The following is a 21,257-nucleotide window of genomic DNA, read 5'->3' on the forward strand; positions in this document are numbered from 1 at the left end:
GTGTGTCATCACATTGCATTCTCCTTGTGTCTCTTTGATAAGGATACTTGTGATGGCATTTAGGGTCTGCCCAGATAATACAGGACTATCTCTTATCTCAAGATCCTTAACTTAATCACATCTGCAGGGACTTTTTTTCCAAATAAGTTCACATTCACAGTTTCTAGGGATTTGATGTAGACATTAGCCTACATGGTTTAATTGAATTAATAATATATGCCAATTTATTAAAAATGAATAAGTAGGTGTTTGCCAGGTACAGGGTGAAGGAAAGACTGTATATGTAGAATTTCTGGGATGTGCTCCATGAGGATTATAATATATTTTACTGCATACTTGCTCCTGACAGCAAACCCGCTGGTTGAAGGAAAGCATGCATTCACACACACACACACACACACACACACACGCACACACACAACTTTTGTTTCAGATGCCCTTTGGCCTAGTCTGGGATCTTCTGGATATCTGGGGCCACCTTACAGTCCACTATTCACAGGTCGCAGTGGGCTCTCCAGAGGGAAAATTTTTGAACTATCTTATGTATCCTGAACCTTTTTTTTTTTTTTCCTGGCTACAATCTTTCTTCAAACAAAAGCATATCGTGTATAACTGATAAAGAGCTACAGCCTGGAGTCCTACTTCTCTTTTCTTGATGTCCTTGGTCCTGTCTCCAAAGAGCCCATTTGAAAACTATTTATTGTCTCAGATCAGGGTTGGGCAAACTTTTCCAGTAATGAGCCAGATAGTAAACATTTAGGGCTTTCTAGTTCGTGTGGTCTCTGTTGCAACTACTCAACTCTGCGGTGATAGCCCCCAAACAGCTATAAACAATACGAAAATGAGTGGCATTGCTGAGTTCCGCTCAAACTTTATGGACACTGAACTTCGTATTTCATAGAATTTTCACATCATGACATATTCTTCTTCTCTTTTTTTTTTTCCAATTATTTAAAGATGTAAAAAACTATTCGTAGCTTGCAGGCTGTGCAAAATCAGGCTGGATTTAGGCCACAGGCTGGAGTTTGTTAACCTCTGTCTTAGATAATAGCATCTGACCTGCGGTTTTCTTAAAGTTTAAAATCTTGGAACTTCAGCATTGGAAAGGACCACAGATGCTACTAGTCTTTAATTCTCATCATAATATCCAATTGTCATCCAATGCCGTCCTGAACTCCTGAAGCTGTGGGGAACACCACCTCCTGGGCCAGCTCATTCTGCCCCCCAGACAGTGCTGACAGCTGGAGTTCGTCCTCATGCAGAGCGGCACCTGTCTCCAGTGAGAGCATCTACAAGATATGGTTGGAACTGTGAAGCACAATATTAACACATCAGGTTAATTTCATGCTCTACTTGTCTTGGGCTGATATTAACGAAAATTAAATTTTGTGCTAATCAGCCTTAACATTCAGCATGCACGATGCAAATTTGTGATTTCTGGCAAGGGTGGCTAAATCATATTTATGCTGTTTGGGTGGTGTCTGAATAACGGGGAAATAGTATTACCAACAATTAAACTCCCAGGTTGACAGATGTCACTATGAGCAGACATAGCCAAGTGCAAGTAGAGATACTTCTTAGCAAATTGCAGGCAGAAAGGATACAAACCAGGGAGCTGCAGTTAATTTTCAATTTCTTTCTTTCCTTTGGAGGGCTAACTTTAAACATTTGACCAATACAAATGATTTTACTCTACGTCCTGCTTTCTTTCCCCTCCCTGCCTTTTTGGCTTTGAAAGTACATTTTTATAGATAAGCAGGAAGGAATGCTTTCTTTCCTAGTTGCCACACGAAGGGGTCTTTTGAGCACCTGAAAAGGATTCTTGTTAATTGCAGCTGGTTTATTGAGAAAGAGCAGTTGGGAACTTAAGATCTCGTATTGATCAGCAGAGCCCGAGAAAGGAGGACTGGATGCGTGAAAACTAGTCTGACTCCAAGAGTGTCTCCTCCTGTAGAGAAGAGGTGCTTGCTTGAACCCATAGCCAGGACATCTGAGGTTTTATCTGTACTTTCTCTGTGATTAGTCAGTCATGAGCACATGTGCTGTATGGATGCCATCTCATTGTCTCCAGCTGGGCATCTCTCCACAGTCTCCCATACTTCTTAGTCCACAAGGAAGCATCAGGGGAACGAAAGTCCTTGGGGTTTTGGGTAAACATTTCATGGAAGAGCCACCGGCTACACCCGGAGACAGGTTCTGCAGGGATATCTGGCACATCTACCCTTCTAAAGAGGAGTATATGCGCCGGGCTCCTAAGCTGCTGGATCAGCCCTGGGCCCCGGAATGAGATTGGCGGGGAAGGTAAGGCTTTCGTATCTCCTGTTGGTAGGTTACCAACCGTCCTGGTTCACCTGGGACTGCGGAGTTTCCTGGCATGTGGGACTTTCAGTGCTCAAACCCGAACAGTCCCAGGCCAACTGGGATGGTTGATCCCCCGACCTTTAAGGACTGGTGGGCTAGACTGGCTGTCCTAGGCACTGCCTGGTAAATTGTTACTGGTCTCCCAGGAGGCTCTGGGGATTGCTTCCAAATGTGGGTAAATCCCCCTCTGGCAACAACTCGGGCCCCTCAGAGCCCAATTCTGTCCTTTACCTCTTCTTAATTATCCATGTGTCCACTTGTCTCCCATAGGGGCTGAAGAATCCTCATTTGGAGAGATGGGCTGGGGGCAGAGATGATGAACATACTGCATATTTATTGACCCATCTAAACACTGATCCTGGGGCAGACAGTGTTAACTGGTCCTCCCCACCTGAGTTGGCCACTTTCCAAACACCGAGTTGCAGGTAAGCACTATCAGTGAGTATAAGTCAGTACAAAAGGGTAAGACTTATTTATACATCTTTTGGCTGGGATATTTCTCCAGAAGTCAGTGTGACCCAAAGGACAATTGAGTGAATGGAAACCTAAAGTGCAGAAGGTAAGGTTCAGCCAGTGAAGCACCTTGGCCATTAGGGTTTGAGAATTGCAGAATCCAAGAGCCGCAGAGATGGGCCAAGGTGAGTTGATCCAGGTTGGGCCTAGGGCAAAGCCCCATTTCCAGGGGCTTGTTCAGATTGGGTCCTGGCCCTGTGCTTAGTGGGCAGGTAAGCCGGCTTCAGGGTACTTGGTCAGGCCGACGTCTGGTACCACCTAGCTTCAAGCCTGTGCTCTCTCTTTATCTGAGCACTTACATAAGGGGCAGCCTGACAAGCCCCCTGTCTCTCCTGCTCTCACCTGGTGGGTCAGCCTTATGACAAGGATGCTTGCATGCATAGGACACTCCTGTGGGCATGCCCAGGGCCAGGGCAGGGAGCCAGCCAGCTCACACTGGTAAGGCCATGCTGGCTGTGAAAAGAGTGAAACGTTTTTACATTGCTTAGTTAAAGAGACAGTATTCTGAGGTCCTGGAGGTCCCTACTTCTCTTCCTCTGCCTACTTCCTTGTCCCTTTCACCCTAGGACATCCAGGTCTCCTTCACCATCTAGTAACCGAAGGGGTCATGCCTGGCACAGGGGCATGACCAGGACTGTTCTGCTAGGTCTGATTTTGAATATCAGCCCTTTTCCTTATTATGTGATGTGCTGCTCTTAAAAGCCCTGGCTGTAGCCCCACCCTTTTTCTCCCATTCATGAAGTTACATTGTAATGCCTGTGATAAATATTAGCTATTTGGTATTTGTATACAGAGGCTTTCTGACATACATTTCTTTATTAGTAGTAGCAAATAATAATATGGATACGTTGGTAGTGTTCTAGAATTTTAACATGTGTTAACTCATTTAATCCATACAACCCTATGAGGTTAAGTACTATTGTTAGCTGCATTTTACAGATGAGGAAACTGAGGCATAGAGAGATTATGTAATTTACGTACTTTGCTTAAAGTTACACTGCAGGTGAATAGGTGGTAAGTGGAAGTGGTCAGAGAGAGCTTCACATGCCACACAAAGCATGGAAAACAGTAGAATGTGGTACTTACTCCAGGACATGGAGAGCAGACAGGCCTTGGGCCAAGGCCACTGGAGCAGCCATTTGTGTGAGCTGACACCTAGGGACATCTCAGTGGATGAGTGAGACAGGTAATGATTGAGAACAGACATCTCTTTCCCCCAGGCCTTGGTACCCCCAAATAAAATAAAACGAAACAACACAAAGAAGAGCTAATAAAACCCCAGACTGAATAAAATTTCACTGAATTGTCTGAGATTAGATTTCTGCCACTTTGGTATAGAAAAACACAGAAGGTTATATTTCTTGCAACTATTTCATTAATCTGGGAGGGGAAACTCAGCCAGACTTGTCACCTGCCAGGCCTCACCAGAAGTGAGCCTCAGGGTCTCTGCTCTCAGATGTCCAACCTATCCTATCCTGATGCCTGGCCTGGATCATGGGTCAAGGGTGGACAGGGCACAGGCCACCTTCTTGGAGTCTCTTCATATCTGAGCTTTCTGCTTTCTCTCTTCCTCTTCCAACAGTATGTGGAATTGTGTAGTCTGGGGAGTGGTAAGGAGTGGCGTGGACTTGTCATAATTTCTTTCATATCCGTCATTTATAGCATAAATGTTACACCTTGACCCTTGTAGGACTTGGGCATCAAACTTGCAAAAGCCCAGGTCTTATAACTCAAAAGCCTTAAAGAATTTTGAAACCTTGAACACCAAGGACACAGGTCTACAATTCTCTGTTCTGCTGTAATCGCCCAACCCGGAGGCAACAGGTGCCTTGTGGTCCAGTTTAGCTGCTCCAAGGGAGTAACCAGAAATTCTGGGGGAATAGTTCAGTTAATACCATCCATAAGCTCACCCATGTGCCATTCCCAAGCTCAGTAATGCTTTTAAGTCTCAACTTACTGGTACTTTATCTTTAATAAAACAGCTAATATATTTCAAGAACAGAAGCCCGGTGCTAACTTATTGCAACTATGAAATACCCGGACCTCTTGGAGAAAGGTGATGTAGGAACAGACACAGAGAAGGAAGTTGGGCTTCACATCGTCAGCCTGGCTGCAGGGCCCACCTCTTGAGCTCCAAGCTCCCAGATGTAAAACAGTTTTCATCTTATGTACCAACTCTGATCAATGACTAGGAGTGCAGCTGTCTTAAGGATCCTGAGGCTGAATCCCTGCTCAGCATGATAATGCCTGACATAGGCCTGAGAATGGAGGAAAGGGCAACATTCCTGGAGGGTTCTTGCAGAACTTGTCCATATTCATTCTCTCTGGAAAATGTAGTAAGGATTTCTCAAGTGGTAAAGCAAAGCCTGTTTTCTTCTTTATGTCAAAGCCTCAGGTCCCAGGGGCATCTGAGCCATTAGCAGCCAAGTAGGGCAGGGCAGGATGGGCTCCGGGGACTTGTGTCTTCACACCCCCAGAACTCTTTTGTTTGTTAATTTTTTTTAACTGCTCAGAGTTGCCTTTCTATCATTATCATCATCATCTCCATAGAAAGAATAGCCCTGTGGGCAAAGTGGGCAACTGGCTCTTCAGGTTATGAACCAATAGGGGGCAGCAGAGAGCAGAGAAAAGCCAGACAGGCTTGGGCAGCCCTAGACCCAGAAAACTATTTCAATCTTCTGTTCTTGTGAAAAGTGAATCCGTGTGGACTCAGTGTTGAGACTATTGCCCTTACAAGTGGTGTGTTCAGACAGCACAGCCAGAAAAGCTGGAGGGAGGAAGATTTCTTTGGGGTTCAGGTGGAGGAAAGCCTTTGTTGGAGAAGGAATAGGAGCACCAGTTACCTCTGACCCAGCCCCTGTAAAGTGTCAGGCCCTCTATGAATACTCATTTTTTTTCATTCTCTCAAAGACGACTCAAGGTAGGCGAACCTCTGGTTTACAGATGACAAGACAGGGGCCCAGGGTTGGCTAAGTAACTTGAACAAGATCATAGGACGAAGGAGGGGCTGAGCTAAAATTCGAACTCTTGTCTGCCCAGGCCTCCATGTCATGGTGCCCTTCTGGGGAGGAGGCATGAAGGGGGACAAACTTCCTGGTCAGGGTCATGCATGGACTTCTGTGTAAGACATTCCTGGGATCAAAATCCAGTTTTTCCACTCACTGGCTGGACGAGCTTAGGCAGGAAGTTCTTCTTTTCTAGCCCTAGTTTTATCTGTAAAATGGGGAGAAATAGCTATTTCATGGGACTGTAGAGAGAATTAAGAGATGCCAAATGTGAACAAGGTCCCGGGCCCATAGCCAGCTCCCTGGTACCTGGAAGTGTCTCTGTGTCCAGGGCCCCAGCTGCTCAGGACTCCCAAGGATGTGGAGATGCCATTGGTACCCTGGCTTTCCTGGCACCACCTCACGGAAAGCATGTGGGGATTGTGGTGTGATGCTCAGTCAGGAGGCTGCCCTCTGCACCTCCATTTCAGCGAGGCAGGAAGGGAGGCAGTGTGGGGTTAGAAGCTGGGCAGATATGGCTTCACACCCTCTGTCAGTGTCTAACCTTGGTCCCCTGTAAATGTTAGTTGGATGTTGTGTGAGCCTCAGTCCCCTGGTCTCTACAATGGGAGAGTAGTACCTGTCAGGGCTGGTATGGACACTAAGTGAAGGAGCTGATACGCTGTAGTGATAAGGAGCCCAGCTAGGTTCTAGAACCAGAGTGCCTGGGTTCAAATCCCTGCCCTGCCATTTTCTAGCTCTGTGGTTTTGAACAAATTACAACACCTCTTGGTTGGAGTTACTCTAAAGAAATGTAGGGATAATAATATCTATCTCATAATGCTGTCAAATACGTTTTCATATGTAAAATACTCAAAACCTTGTTAGACAATAGGAAAACAATAAATACTATCTTCTTCTTTGTGATGATGATAAGACCTGGTACAGTGCCTGGTATATATTAGGTTGCTCAAAAATGAGTTTCCTTTCATTCTCCTTTCTGATTCTAAGGGGGATTATGGTGCCTGCGATTCTACCATAGGAATTTTTGATCTAGAGTCTGACAATAATATGGAAGTACCCTAATTTGGGGATAATAATACCCTGTGTGTTATTTAATTCAGTTACATACTATTTGACTGTTCTGTGCCAGGGGCCACTCTCACCTAAGATGTGAACTTGAATGAGATGTGATCTCTGCCTTTGACTCACAGTTTAGTGGGCATTCATTTATTTGTAAACTTGTTCACTTACACATTAGACCATACCACATGCCTGAGATAATTAAGCTATGAAAGGACAGAAACTAAGCAAAGGAAGGGGCAGAGTTTTCCTTTGAGGTGACAGTTGAGCCAAGCCTTGAAGTGCAGACCAAAGATGGTAGAACCTGGACATAGGAGTGAGTAGCAGAGGGGCTGGAAAGGACATGCCAACCAGCATCAAAATCAGACAGTATGCTTCCCGTATAACCTTTACAAAATAACTTTTTAGGGAAGATCTTGAGCCAACTAAAAAAAAGAATTAGCACAAGACATTTAACAAGGAGGAGGACAAGTGTACATGAAGGAGTGGTGAGCAATGAAATCCACCAAACGTGACTAAGACAGACCTGGGTTCAAATCCTGCCTCTGTCCTGTTGTGGTGGGGGATGTTTGGTCTTTGTGATGGTTAGAGAGTCGGACAATGGCTTGCCCCTGACCTCTTCTTATGCAACTGAGGACACATGTACTCCGCAGAAACAGAAGAATGAGGATCAGAGGATAACACTAGTAATATTTGTGCAAGTGCTTGGCACAGACAAGGCCTTCTGGCAAAAGCTGAAATTGTAGAGTCCAACTTAGTTTCAGGAGTGGGGTTTTTCCACTTCTCTCTCCATTTTAGATGTAAATCTTGAGAATAGCAAACTCAAAATCTCACTTGTTTTGGAGGGTGGAGACCTACCTATATCCATCTATCTATCTATCTATCATCTGTCTGTCTGTCTGTCTATCTATCTAGCTATCTACCTATCTATCTATCATCTATCTATCTATATCTATTTACCTCTATCATCTATCTATAGCATTTATCTATCATCCATCCATCCACCCACCCACCCACCCACCCGCCTATCTATCAATTGAGATATCTGCAGAATTGACTACAGTTTAATTTTTTTGCAAGTACAGAGAAATTAAATTTCAAGATGAAATTCCCTTTACGTATTAAATACCAAAGAAAAAAATGCCCACGATTTCCTGCTCTGCGATTTCTTTTTCTGCCTGTCCTCAGCCGGAAAGATCCCACTCAGATATTTGGATACCATCTGGGTTTCACTTTAGCCTCTATTATCTTTTACCGAAATGATTAAGCACCTCATCAGCACCTCCAAAATTAAATTCACCAAACCTCAAATCTTTCATGTGTTCCAGTTTTTTTTTTTTCCAGTCCAAAAAAAAACAGGGTGAGATCTTTAAAGTGGAGAGTAGGCTGTCTTGGCAGAGGATTTAACCACCAGTCTCAGAGATGCCTATTAGTTCTATTGCCTTCTGCCATGTACCTTTGAATAAACCACCAAATTTATGAGGACACATAATTTTCCATATCATGTTTTCCTAACATTCAAGAGAACTAGCCTCTAATGGATACATATGATTAAGAATGTAGATGCAAATAATTCTATATAAAACGTTAGCAAATCAAATCCAGAAAAGCAGTAAAAGTACAACATGACATGACAGAGGAAAGGCAAAATGGCTCAACGTTAGGAAATCTGTTAATGAATTCATTTTACTAATAGATTAAGAAAAACCATATGGTTTTCTCCATGTGTGCTAAAATGCATTTCGGAAAAGTCAACATCTTTTCTTCATTAAAACTTTTAGTAAGTTCTGAAGAGGAGGAATGTTTTAAAGCAAAAAGAGAATAAGTGAGCAGCAAACATCGCATTTAATGATACAATAGTGGAGGCCTCTCCAGTAAAGAAAAGGACAACGTAAGGATCCTACTGTCCCTGAGATTAGCCAGGGTGGTACTGGAGTCCTAGCCAAAGCAATGGGGTAAGCGAAAGAGATGAGAGGTGCAAACATTGAAGAAAAAGAGACAAAATTATGATGATTTGAAGATTGTGTGGCTGAACTATCTGACAAGCTTGACTATTAAGAATTTCTAGTTGAGAAAGGCAGCTCATTTGGTCCATAGGCCATCATTTGCTGACCCCTGTTCTACAATATCAAATATTTCATAAACATTTCTGTAAATGTTATTTCCTGTTTTGAAATAAAATGAGAAAATGTTTTAAAGCATTTTAGTCGAGGTGCTAGATACAAGAGAAATATGCAAAACCACAGGAGCCTTCAAATACGTTAGTGATATCTAGTTAGGCAGCAAATGGGAAATTTTCTCATAAGAACAATATCTATAAAATATAGAGGAATCATTATATGAAGAAAATCATAAGCCTATGTATGCCAGAGAAGACTTGAATAAATGGCAAAATATACCATGTTTCTGCATGGGAGGGCTCAATATTGTAAAGATAATAATTCTCAAATTAGTGTATAGATTTAATCTAATATAAAGAACCCAATGAGATATTTTGATGAAATCAGATAATTTATTCTAGAATTAATTTGGAATAGTAAATATGAAAGAGTGGCTGAGAAACTAAGGCAAGAAAGCACAATGTGGGGACACTTATATTATCAAATACTAACACGAACTATACAGCTTCAGTTATCCAAACACTATGATACAGGTGCAGTTGGAGATTTACCAGTGGAACAGAATAGAGAATACATAGGAATTTAGCAAATAGTAAAGGTATCATTTCAAATCAGTGGTGACAATAGTTAATTTAAATAGTATGATAAGGAACTATCCACATAAATTAGATAAAATTAAAAAAAAAAACAGAAGGAAATATTGAGAGTATTTTTTTTATCATCCTGGTATAGAAGAAGCTTTTCTTAGCAAATAACAAAGTCTCTAATATAATACAAAGGATGGACAGATTTGACTAGATAAAATTTTTGAATATCTGTACAACAAAAGACACCATAAATAAAGGTAAAAGATGAGCAAAAGGCTATGAGGAAAATACTGGCAACTTCTATGACAGAGAAAGGATTTCTATCCAGGATATAAAATATTCTTACCAATCAATGAGAAAATTGCTAAAGACCTAATAAAAAAATGGCCACACTACATTGGATTAGTGAAGGAAATGCTTAAAGATGTAACAGATAAACCCCCAAATCTTATGCAAAATTCAAAATGATTATTTGTGATTATATGGCAGCTCTCCTCCAAACAGTGATTCAGGGACCCAGGAAATTTTACACATAGCTTCCAAGGTCAACATGCTACACTGGTGATAAGACATGGCCCTTGTGCTAAATGGAGCTTTTATTTCAGTAGGAAGAGACAGACTAAAGAAAAAAACAATGAAAAAAATTAAAAAATCAAGATAATTTTGGAGAATGGCAAGTGCCAAAGGTTGGAAACCTTAAGGTGATCAGCAAAGGCTTCTTGGTGGAGGTGTCACTGAGTTGTGACATCAGTGAAGACTAGGAGCCACCCATGTGAGAACCTGAGGGAATGGCACTTTAGGCAGAGGAAGAGCAAGAAAAAAGTCTCTGAGGTGTGAATGAGCTCAGCTTACCTGAGTTGCACAAAGAAGGGCAGTTTGGAGGAGTGAGGAAAAGTAGAAGTATCATAAACGGAGGATGGTCAAGTGATGTAGGGCCGTACAGACAAAGTAAAGGAGTTTGGTTTTTATCCAACGTGCGATGAGAAACCAGATGTCACAGTGGTATCTACACAGTGATACCACTTGTTAAATTTATGGGGAAAAAGAAAAAGAAAAAAGAAACAATGAAGACAGATTCTGAAAATGCTCTCTGGAGCATTTTTGAACCAATGTGTTCATTCTCCACTTCTTTAGGCTGAGCTTTGCTGACTAAAGTCATTTAACAAGATTTCAGTGGAGCGGAGTGTATAAATGTTATGCAGAATGAATTACTAGTCTGTAGACATTTATTTCATTACCCTAGATTCTATTAGCAAAGTTTACTTTATGGAGCAGCCAAAAATGATTTATCCTATGCTAGGTTCTTAAGGAATGTTTCAAATCCTGTGAACTGTAAGTAGGTGTTGAAATTGTTGAGAGGCACCTATTTTGGTGACCTAGAGGTCAAGTCGTGATTTTGGAACATGCCTTTGATTCGTCAATTAAAATGCAAACCAGAGCTTTCATTAGAGCACCTAACAGAGTGCCTGGCCCACAGCCCATGCTTGATGCTGATGAAGGAAAGAAATTGTCAGTTATCAGAGTTTTCTCTCCCCAGGCATGATTTGGACATGCTCCAGGAAGATGGGGTTTTACCCCCAACACCTACAACAATGCTTGGCACATGGTAGGCACTCAATCAATGTCTCCCAATGACTGAGTGGGTGAGTGATGAGATTTCCTGAACTTTAACCACATTTTCGCACACTGGACTATTCATCCATGAGGAACCCTCTGTTTGAAAATATTTCTTTGGGAAAGTGGAAGCCCCTGGGCTGGACCAAGAATAAGGTAGGTGCCTGACTGATCTGGTGCTGCCCACAAATCCAACCTCATCTGTGGCCCCTACCTGTGTCCTGCTGACTCCCAGTGCTGTGGTCATTGGTGGCTTCTCCTAGGTCTCCTACTCAAGGCTTTTGCAAATGCTGTTCTTCTGCATGGAAAGGCCTCATCTGTACCCCACATTTGCCTCACTAATTGGCCTATTGACTCCTATTTATCCTTCAGGCCCCAGCTCAGATGTTGCTGCTTCTAGGAAGTTCTGCTGTCTGTCTCCTCTGCCCCATAAACCATATCAGTTTTCCCTGTCATGCACTCTGGTGTACTGTTTTTCACAGTGATAATTGAAGTTTATAATACTATTTTATAATTATTTTAAGGTAGTAGTGTGTTGTAATTAAGAGCATGGATGAATCCCTGCTGGCTCAGATATTAGCTTGGCCATCTACAATCTGTATGAAGCTGGGCGAGGCATTTTACCTTCCTATATCTGCTTCCTCATCCTTAGAAAGAGGAAGATAATGGTACCCACTTCTGGGGTAGTTATGAGAATTAAACAAGCCAATACAAGTAAATGCTGCTTGAATTTAGTTATTATCATTTTTTGCTGCATGTGTGTCTCTTCCACTAGAATGTAAGATCTATGAGGTTAAGGACAGAGTCTACATTTTACTTCAAGTCACACAGAGCCCTCTCTCACTGAACACTGAAAGGAAGAGAGATTGCCATTGCGCTCTCATTAGATCCTCTCCAGACTGATGGGGCCATGACCTGGGTGCTTATGACCTGTGGTCCGAAGAGCACAGGTGTCATGATAAGCACTGTCCTTGGAGTCAGAGGTTTGGATCTTAGGTTCTTCCAGCTCTACTCTCTGTGAACTTGACTGTGAGGCCTTGGGCAGGTTGCTGCTCTGGGCCTCTGACCTCACCTCATAGGTGAAATGATAATGCCTTCTCTCTTTGAATGCAGAGGGCTAAGTCATATGCTCAATTTAGGTGAGAGGACCAGCCCTGGGGAAAGGGGCTTAGAAAGAAAGGAGAACCATTTTTCCTTCCTTCCTTCCTTCCTTCCTTCCTTCCTTCCTTCCTTCCTTCCTTCCTTCCTTCCTTCCTTCCTTCCTCCCTCCCTCCCTCCCTCCCTCCCCCCCTCCCCCCTCCTTTTCTGCTGCCACTATTTACTCTCAGATACTATGCTTGGTACAGGGCACACGGCAGTGAGCAGGACAGACAGTGTCCTGCATTCATGGAGCATAAACTAGGTGGAATTAAAGGTCAGTAAAGTTGAACCAGATGAGAAATCAGATTGATATTCAAGATCATTTTCCATGGACTTTCTAAAGGAAAAGCTCTGGTTCCTTCAGTAGGAACTCTAAAAAAATAGTCCATGAGCCTACAGGATAAAGGGCGACCACAGCCCAGGCACATTGCAGCCTAAGAATAGTGTTTCTTCCCAGGTGCGAGTGATGACTTCCTTGCTCATTCATTTATTCCACAACTATTTACTGAATGCCTGCTATGTCCCAGGCAGAGTCCTAAGCTCTGGGGATTCAGGATATAGCAGTAAACAAAGCAAAGCATTGCCTCTTGAAGTGTACATTTAGTGTTGGAAGGCAGCAAATAAATACTGATATTCATCTGATAGTATTAAGAGCTATAAAGAAAACTAAAGCAGGTAGGGGGCTAGGAGCTGAATCTTTCCTTCCTCCTGTCTCTCTATGTTGGGAGAGCACCTGCCTTGTGAAACACTCTTCCAGGGAGAAGGGGATGGAGCACTGTTGGTGATTTGGGGATGGAGAGCTGGGAATGCTCTGCAGCCCTCTCTGCTCCTCTTGCTTTACCCCATGTGCCCCTACTGTCCGGTCCAGCAGAGCCGGGCCAGGTGGGTCTATCTGCCTGGTCTGCAGGTCGGTACCAGGAGCCTACTTGTTCACTGCCGTAAGCCTCATTTTTAGATGTCTGTTCTATTGTAAATAAAGCTGACGTTTTGTTCTCCCGTCTGTCTTACCTTTTGTTTTTTTCTCATTTTGCTATTGGATCAAAACTAACAGGGTTGAAGGGTGCTATTTAGTGGCCCCTCAGACTCCCCGGTGAAGAGAGTTAAATAGTGATAGGAAGTGCTATTTTAGGTAAGAAGAATAAGGAAGACCTCTCTGATGAAGTGATATTTTAATAGAAAGGTCTAAATGAAGTGCGAGAGAAAGCCACGTGAGAGAAAAGCATTCTAGGGAGCGGGAACAGCTTGCGCAAAGGCCCTGAGACAGGAATTTGGGGTGTGTGTGTGTGTGTGTGTGTGTGTGTGTGTGTAACAGCAAGGAAGCCAATGTGGCTGGAGCATAATGAAAGTAGAAGACATTTCTTAAGGGTTCTTGGTTTTTTGCCTTAGGTATTTGGGTTGGATACACCTAGCAGCTAAAGGGCCTATTATATCTTAAATAATGAATAAACGCTTTAGTCTGGAATCTCATAGGCTATTGTTCTGAGCAACCTGCGAGTTTCTTCCATCCCTGCTTAACGCTAGGACTCCCCTCGAGAGCCAGAGAGATATGCCAGAGACCAGTCTGGAAGATGCATGAAGTCTTTTGGGAGAGACTGGCTGGGAAGCAAGATTCACAGGACAGAGAACAGAGGTGACCCTCACGTTGAAAGCCTTGAACCTAGCTGGGTGATTGATTACCAGGAGACCGCCCTGATTTTGTTCTCTAATTATGGTGTTTATTTGATGCATCATATTGGGCCTGAAACCCTGAATACCAGCCGGTGTTGTTCATTGTTACAATGTCCTAATTAAGTTTTGATTTATATGCTAATTTTATTCCAAGTGTGTTCAAAAGCAGGAAAGTTATTAGACTTTATTTTGAGATTACATTTTAATCCTGGGGTCTGCTGGGTGAGCACCGTGTTTATTTTGTTGGCTTTTGTCTCTAGGATGTTGGTGGCAATTGTGATTATTTCCTTGGAGGGGAAAGAGGATGAAGTGCTGAGGAGCTGTTTAGAGTCTGGGGGGCTTCTGCTAATTGGAGCTATGTAACCTCTTGCCTTTGCCTTGACAGCTTTGCAATGAAGCTTTTGCTTTGACTGCCCAGCTGGTTAGGAGGAACAACTGGGGTGTGCCTTGGGGATGTCACAGGATGGTAAACATTTGGAAGGAAGGCCATCACATGAGGGAGCGATTAGATTTTGGAATGTGAGTGGAAATTGGGCTTTACCATATGAGTCCCTGAAATTTGTAAGGGTCACGCAAAAAATTCTGGTAAGGAGAGCAGCTGGCCTTTGCTACAGAAAGAATGCGTTTGTTGTGTTTTTACATTATCAGTTATCCTAAATAGATCTTGTTTGACTTTTCCTGTTCAAGGATTAAAAAAGTCTTGCTATAAACCAATTTACCTCTAGACCTTAGGAGGTTCGTGCAGCTTCATAAATACCCTGAAATACTAGGTTAAATAATTAATGTATCTGCAAAGTTTTCATTGCATTTTCAGAAGGAGTGACACTCCAAATTGTTAAGAATCATAAGATTAGGGAGGGTTAGGCTTAGATTTAGAACTTAATTTCTTGAGATTGGCTGCGTGGCCTGAAGAAACCAGTGACCTAGTGGCCCCTCCTCCCACCCATCCCAATCCTAGCTGCCCTCAGTCCAGGTGGTGCCCTGGTGTGAGAGCCACCGGGGCACATGAATTGGGAAGGCTGTTTATCTACGATTGTCCCATACTGAGTGGCACAGACAAAGACCCAGACTCTTTGCTCTTAGTGACCTGAAAGTCTTTTTTTTTTTTTTTTTGGTCTCAACAACTGAGGAAAGAGTTTCTTATAAAATAGATGAGGACTTCTGACTAAACGTACACTCAGAGATCTGTTATTCAAAAGCCTTTGTAACCTAGAGCTTATGTGTTTCCCATGTCACTTCAGTCAATGGTACTCCATTGGGTCTTCCATTTTTCTGATGGAGTTTTGTGGTTTTTCATCTCCTTTCTCCACCCCTCCCCCTCCAGTCAACAGTGAATGTAGGAAATATTTAACACATTCATTTTGCATTCTTCCATTGTGACTAGTACAGTGTCTGTGGCTCATTAGATACCTTTAGTTTACTCTAAAAAATTAAACTTAGGGATTCTGCTTCTGAAAATAATTATAGCAGCTAACATTGATCAAGCACTTATATACTAAGCATTTTATCAGCCTTATCTCATCTACTACTCCCCAAATCCTGTAGGGTCTGTCCTATTACTATCCCTATATACAGATAAGGAGACTGAGGGTGAGAGGTTAAGGTCTGTCTGGGGGTTATATGTCTAGTGTGTGGTTAGCTGGGACCGAGCCTATGATACCATGACTATATTACTTCTTAAGTGTTTCCTCTTCAAAATTTTCTGCAGAGATCATTCATCCATCGCTCTGGGTATAAGGACATGGGCCTCTCTAGCCCAGGGTTATATCTTCCAAGAGGGCACAAGAACTAGTTTGTGGGACAGCAGGGCCATGGCTGTAACGTCAGAGGAAGATAACCCCCAAATGGGACAAAATGCCCTCACATTCTCCGGATGCTTTGACTGTGTACCCCTACTAGCCTTGTGTAACCAAAGCCTGCAATCTGACTTACTTTAATTAGGATGTGGCTTCAGGAAGCTTCTAACGCTTGTTTCTGATGCTTACATCTTAGCACCTCCGCTATTCTTTGCTGCTTGCCTGTGTATTTAACTTTACACCTTGGGTTCTGTCAGCTTTTCATATAGTGAAAATGTCTCTATTCACTTGGTGCTGATCCAGAGGAAGAATATGTACCATTTCCCATAGGTGCTGACCCTGGGGTGGAGGAGATGTCTGCTTTGTTAAGGCTCCCAGGTGACCTTCAAGAGTTTCCTTTGAAAATGTATCGTTTAAAAATGGATAATATAGATTTTTAAAAAATCACATATTATTTTCCCACCCCATCATAAAGAATTCATTTTTCCCTATTCTTTTCTTTGTCTTGTCCACATGTATATAAATTTTACTCAGTCATGGTGAGCGCACATATCAATTTTATGTTTATACTTCATGTAGTGAGTGGGAATTTCACAAGCTACATATTCAAGTGTGCAAAGATGGTCATTTTATTTTCGTGTAACTCTGTTTTGAGATCCTTTTTCACCTGATGGCTAAAACAAAAAAACAAAAATCCCATATAACTTAGTTAATTCTATGGAAACTTAATCATCCAAAAGTTTCCTAGTCCCCTTTTGGGTAAGTTAGTTAATTTAGGATGTTTTAACATTCTCCTTCCCCCTGGAATTGCGATAAATTTCCAGGGGTTTCAAATGACATCAAGACCTTGGTTGGGGGTAAGGGAGGCTTCTGATCCTGATTAGCCAAAGTCCAGCTAGGAAAGTGGAAACCAAATGCAATACAGGAAATTGGATATATCAGTTATGGAAGGGCTGAGAAGCCATATGGGAATAGTGATTAGTTTCAGGGAAGCTATTATCACCATTAGGGTTAGAGGAGCACAGTGAGATGGTGGTACAAAGCCCAGAAGCCAGGAACCTCTGGCGAGAACCATGCAGAGACTGAGTGGCTGGAACTATAGGACCATATAGGAGGGGCCATTTGGCAGCAGCTAGAATCAAGGGGGATAACCACCAGAGGACCTGGCGCTTCCCCTGAGGCAGGCGAAGAGAGGGAGAAATACCCTGGCTTTTCTCCTTCTGTTACACTTCAGCCTTCCCTCAGTGTCCCTCGCTGGCCAAACCGATTGGCAAAGGAGTCTGGAAATGTAGTTCCCTGCGATAGAGAGCAGAGATGGGGTACTCTGAGGGTGAGAAATGGATGTGAGAATAAACATGACCAGGCCTGACATCACCTGGCCTATACTGGCATCTGCTCAGGAAGAACTGGGCCCTCTCTGACCTTTGATGACTGGCATGCTGGCCTCCAGTGAGCTGTCCATTAGCCAGTTGTGGCCTCTAGTCATTGTTCTACAGACTCCTTACTTCCTTGTTTCCTCCTTGAGACCCCTTCAGATCCATTGGGTCCCCTTTCAACTCCTATACACCTCTCTTGGAGGTTATGACAAATTTTGGGTAATTCTTCATGGCACCCCAGGCTTTCTGTGTCTAGCGCTGTCCTGTCCCACTCTAACTCCACTGCGTGAAACTGTGTGGGGATGGTGGGGACAACTCCTCGAGCTTCCCTAAGGAAGTGAGGCATTGGTTTCCTTACCTTTCAAATCTCCCCAACCTTGGTTTTTTTTTCCATATTATTTCTGTTCCTTCTAGGATTTGGCCTTGGGGTAGAAAAACGGGAGAGATGGTGAGGGTGAGGGCAAGGGCATGAGACTTCCTTTTCAGAGTACCCACCAATACATAGCACTCTCACTTCATTTCTAAGTCTTTAAGGAATTGTAAGGGAGAAAGAAAACTTTAGCTAACACCTAAAAATTTTACCTGGCTTCATTTATATGGATATGTACTAATAGAACCTTAACTTACTTAACCATTCCCTTATTGAGTATTTGGGTAGTGTTCAGTATTTTACTAGCCATCTGATGGTTGGTGAGTTTAAGGAGGTGGCAGAAGATGCCCATCGGACCCTGTGCCTTTATTCCCTGTTGACTCTCTATGCACCATAGAGCCAGCACACAGAGGGGCTTCAGGCACTTGAGCCCTGTTCATGGCAAAAATGTGAGACTTCTGCTCCTTGTCTTCAATTTTGTGCTTATTCTCCCTACCTCCCCATCTTGGTTTGGTGTCTGCTTCACCCTGGATCCTGACTACAGCTGTGGTATCTTCTTGTCAATGCTGGTCCTGGTCTCACACTATCTCCTTGGTTCTTGTCTTCTAGTTGTGCCACGCTTGGCCATCCTGGGTTACTTCCTCAGAAGGAGGAAGGCCATAAGAGGTGGTCTTTAATTCCTAAGGCCCATGTTCCAACCCCAAGCTATGAATGATATCTCTGAAGGTTTTTTTGTTTTTTAAATTATGTTTGACTCTCATTTAAAAAGGAATATCTGATCAGTTTAGAAGACATTTGAAACATAGACAAACAAATGGAAAAAATTAAAGTTACCCCAAATTCTACCACTCAGAGATAACCACCACAAATTCCAGAAGGGAAAGGACTTGGCTGATGTTCATTTCTGTAACCCCAGGACCCAGGCACATAGTAAGAGCTCGATAAATATTGCTAAATTAAGTGATAACCTTTCTCTTAATTTATTCTATTCATTTTATACAAATGGAATCATATACTAGCTACTGTTTTGTAACCTACTTTTTTTTTGTGTAATGAAGTATCAACGTTTTCCCAAATTCATAAATGTTGTTCTACATTATGTCAATAGTAGTATGGTATTTGGTTGTAAAAGTGGACCATATTAATTTAAATAGTTTCTTAATATTATATAGTTGGGTTTTTTCCTTTAATTTTTTACTCTTCTAAACAATTCTACAGTATTATATGTATATGGGTACATGATTGTCCAACCAGAGGGCGTGTACACACATTTTTAAGGCTTTTGATTCACTCTCCCTTAAAAATGTGCCCATTTCTAGCACACTAAATTACACTAGAATGTACATTCCATGAAGCAAGGATTTTGTCCATTTATTTACTATTCTACAGAGACTCTAGCTTAGAGAAAAGCATAGCAGAGCAGGTTCTCAATAAATATTTGTTGAATTTGTTTCCCTATGTCCTCACCAATAGTGTCTACCATTCCTTTAAAAAGTATTTTTTTTCCGTCTGTTAGCAAATGTAACAGTTCTCACATTTAAAAATCATAAATTCATCCCACCTTCTATCCTCAAATGCTTAGTAAGACTGTTGGAGTTGGACTGAAGTATTTAACAACTATTCTCAGAACTAAAGCTAATCAGAAATAAGGTCTTATAGAACTGGACTCTCTGGGTTCAGAAGTTCTCTGAAGCTCAGGGTACTATTACCTGAACTGGCTTACAAGTCACATAGAGCCAAGCTTCCCATCCCCATGGGAGACTTCTGCAGGTAAGGGAAGGCAATTCATGGTAGCAGCACTCATATTGATATATTTCTTCATAATGGATACATCTTAGGTGTTTCTCACAGAGCTAACCTACTGACCCAGAAAGAAGAGAGTTTTTAAAAAATTTCTTTGAGAACTGTGAATATGTAGGCTTCCATCAAGCAACCCCAGGGGAAAAGACAAAGGCATTGAGTGGTGGCATCACAGACTTCAAAGATGCCTTGAAGGACTAGTGTGAGGGGTGAATCCTAAGTTTCAGTGGGTACAGCGCTGTGTATGTGCATGTGTGTGTATGTGTGCCTGTGTGTACATGTGTGTGTGCGAGCACCAATCCGGAGGCAGCCAAGAACCCATCTGAAATAATCAAAATGTGGCTTTTCTTTTGTGTGTCCTTGCTCAGCATGTAGGGCTGTGAGCAGTTAGACTACTGGACACATTGTGAGATGAAAGGAATTTGCATTGATTTCCACTCCACTTTCATCTGATGCCACAGGACAAAAAAAAAAAAAAAAAATCTAATAGGGCTCCCTTTCAATGGAGAAACAAGACTCTGGAAATGCAAATACTCTCCATGTGCTATGCAAAGTAGTGAAGCCAGGGGTCCCACACCTGCCTTCCCAGGAAGGGTCATGATCCACATACAGAAAGCTAGGGTGGGCGGGCCTCATCATCAAAGCAAAGAGCCTCCCCTTTGAAGAATTTAGAGAAACAAAATGTCAATAGTCACACACTCAGGAAATAAACACTATTCAGATATGGAGTAACTGTGAAACTTTTACTGAAAATGCAGAAGACACACCCATTCTCTTTTAGACAGTAGAGTTGCTCCAGATTTTCATGTGGTGGGATCCTGGCCTTGTCACATAACGTGCCTAAATATTGCTGCCATTGCTTGAGTCTGTATCCTCACTCTCTCTCCCTTGCATCGCCACAACCACCTATTTGTTCCCTCTCTGCAGTCTTTCCTACTCTGGTCCATTCTTCACACTGGTCATTCAGAAATACCTTTTTAAACAGTTCATCTGACCACATCACTCCTGCTTCTCCTGCTTAAAATCTTTCAGCAGCTCCTTATGGTCTTTAGAAGGAGGCATGGCAGTTGAGGCTGCCCATTTCCGTACCACTGGCTGGTCCCTCAGCTTACATCTCCAGGCCTTTGGACACAGAGTTTTCCATACCAGATGCCCTAGACCTCTTCTTCCTCTAACTTGTTCTTGCTCTTTGCTCCCAAAGAATCTCAGCACGCATTTCTCATGGTATCTTAATGATCGTTTTACAAACCTATGAAATGATCGTTTTACAATGCCTATGAAACAACTAGGATAGATGTTATTGACTGTTTTATAGATGAGAAACTTGAGGCTCAGAGAAGTTATAGTTCTTTATCCAGACCACAGAAATAGTAGATGGAAAATCTGGAGTTTAAACCAGGTAGTGCAAGATGTTTCCTTCCTGCTTCACTAGATAAAATGTCGTCGTCGTTGTTGTCGTCGTCGTCGTCGTCGTCATCATCATCATCATCATCATCATATCTCCATCAGCTGCAACAAAAACAGCAGTGTCAGCAGCAACATCTATTCCAAGTTGTTTCAACATCTATATTCGAAATTCCTTCTCAGCAATGTCTGATCTAGAGCTTAGAAAGGATTTCGACAGTGGTTAAGACTGAGGCATCTAGATCCAGTACTTGAACCTGAATCCCAATTCTATAACTTAGCAGATGTGTGACCTTCAAAAAGTTACTTAACCTCTCTGTGCCTCTTTCCTTTTCTGCAAAAATGGTTGTTATAATCATATTTTTTATGGGACAGATGTGGGGGTTAAATGAATTATTATATAAAACTTAGAACAGTGCCTGGAATAATACATGATATAGA

Source organism: Pteropus alecto, unplaced genomic scaffold (assembly GCF_000325575.1).
Source record: "Pteropus alecto unplaced genomic scaffold, ASM32557v1 scaffold71, whole genome shotgun sequence".
Taxonomy (NCBI): domain Eukaryota; kingdom Metazoa; phylum Chordata; class Mammalia; order Chiroptera; family Pteropodidae; genus Pteropus; species Pteropus alecto.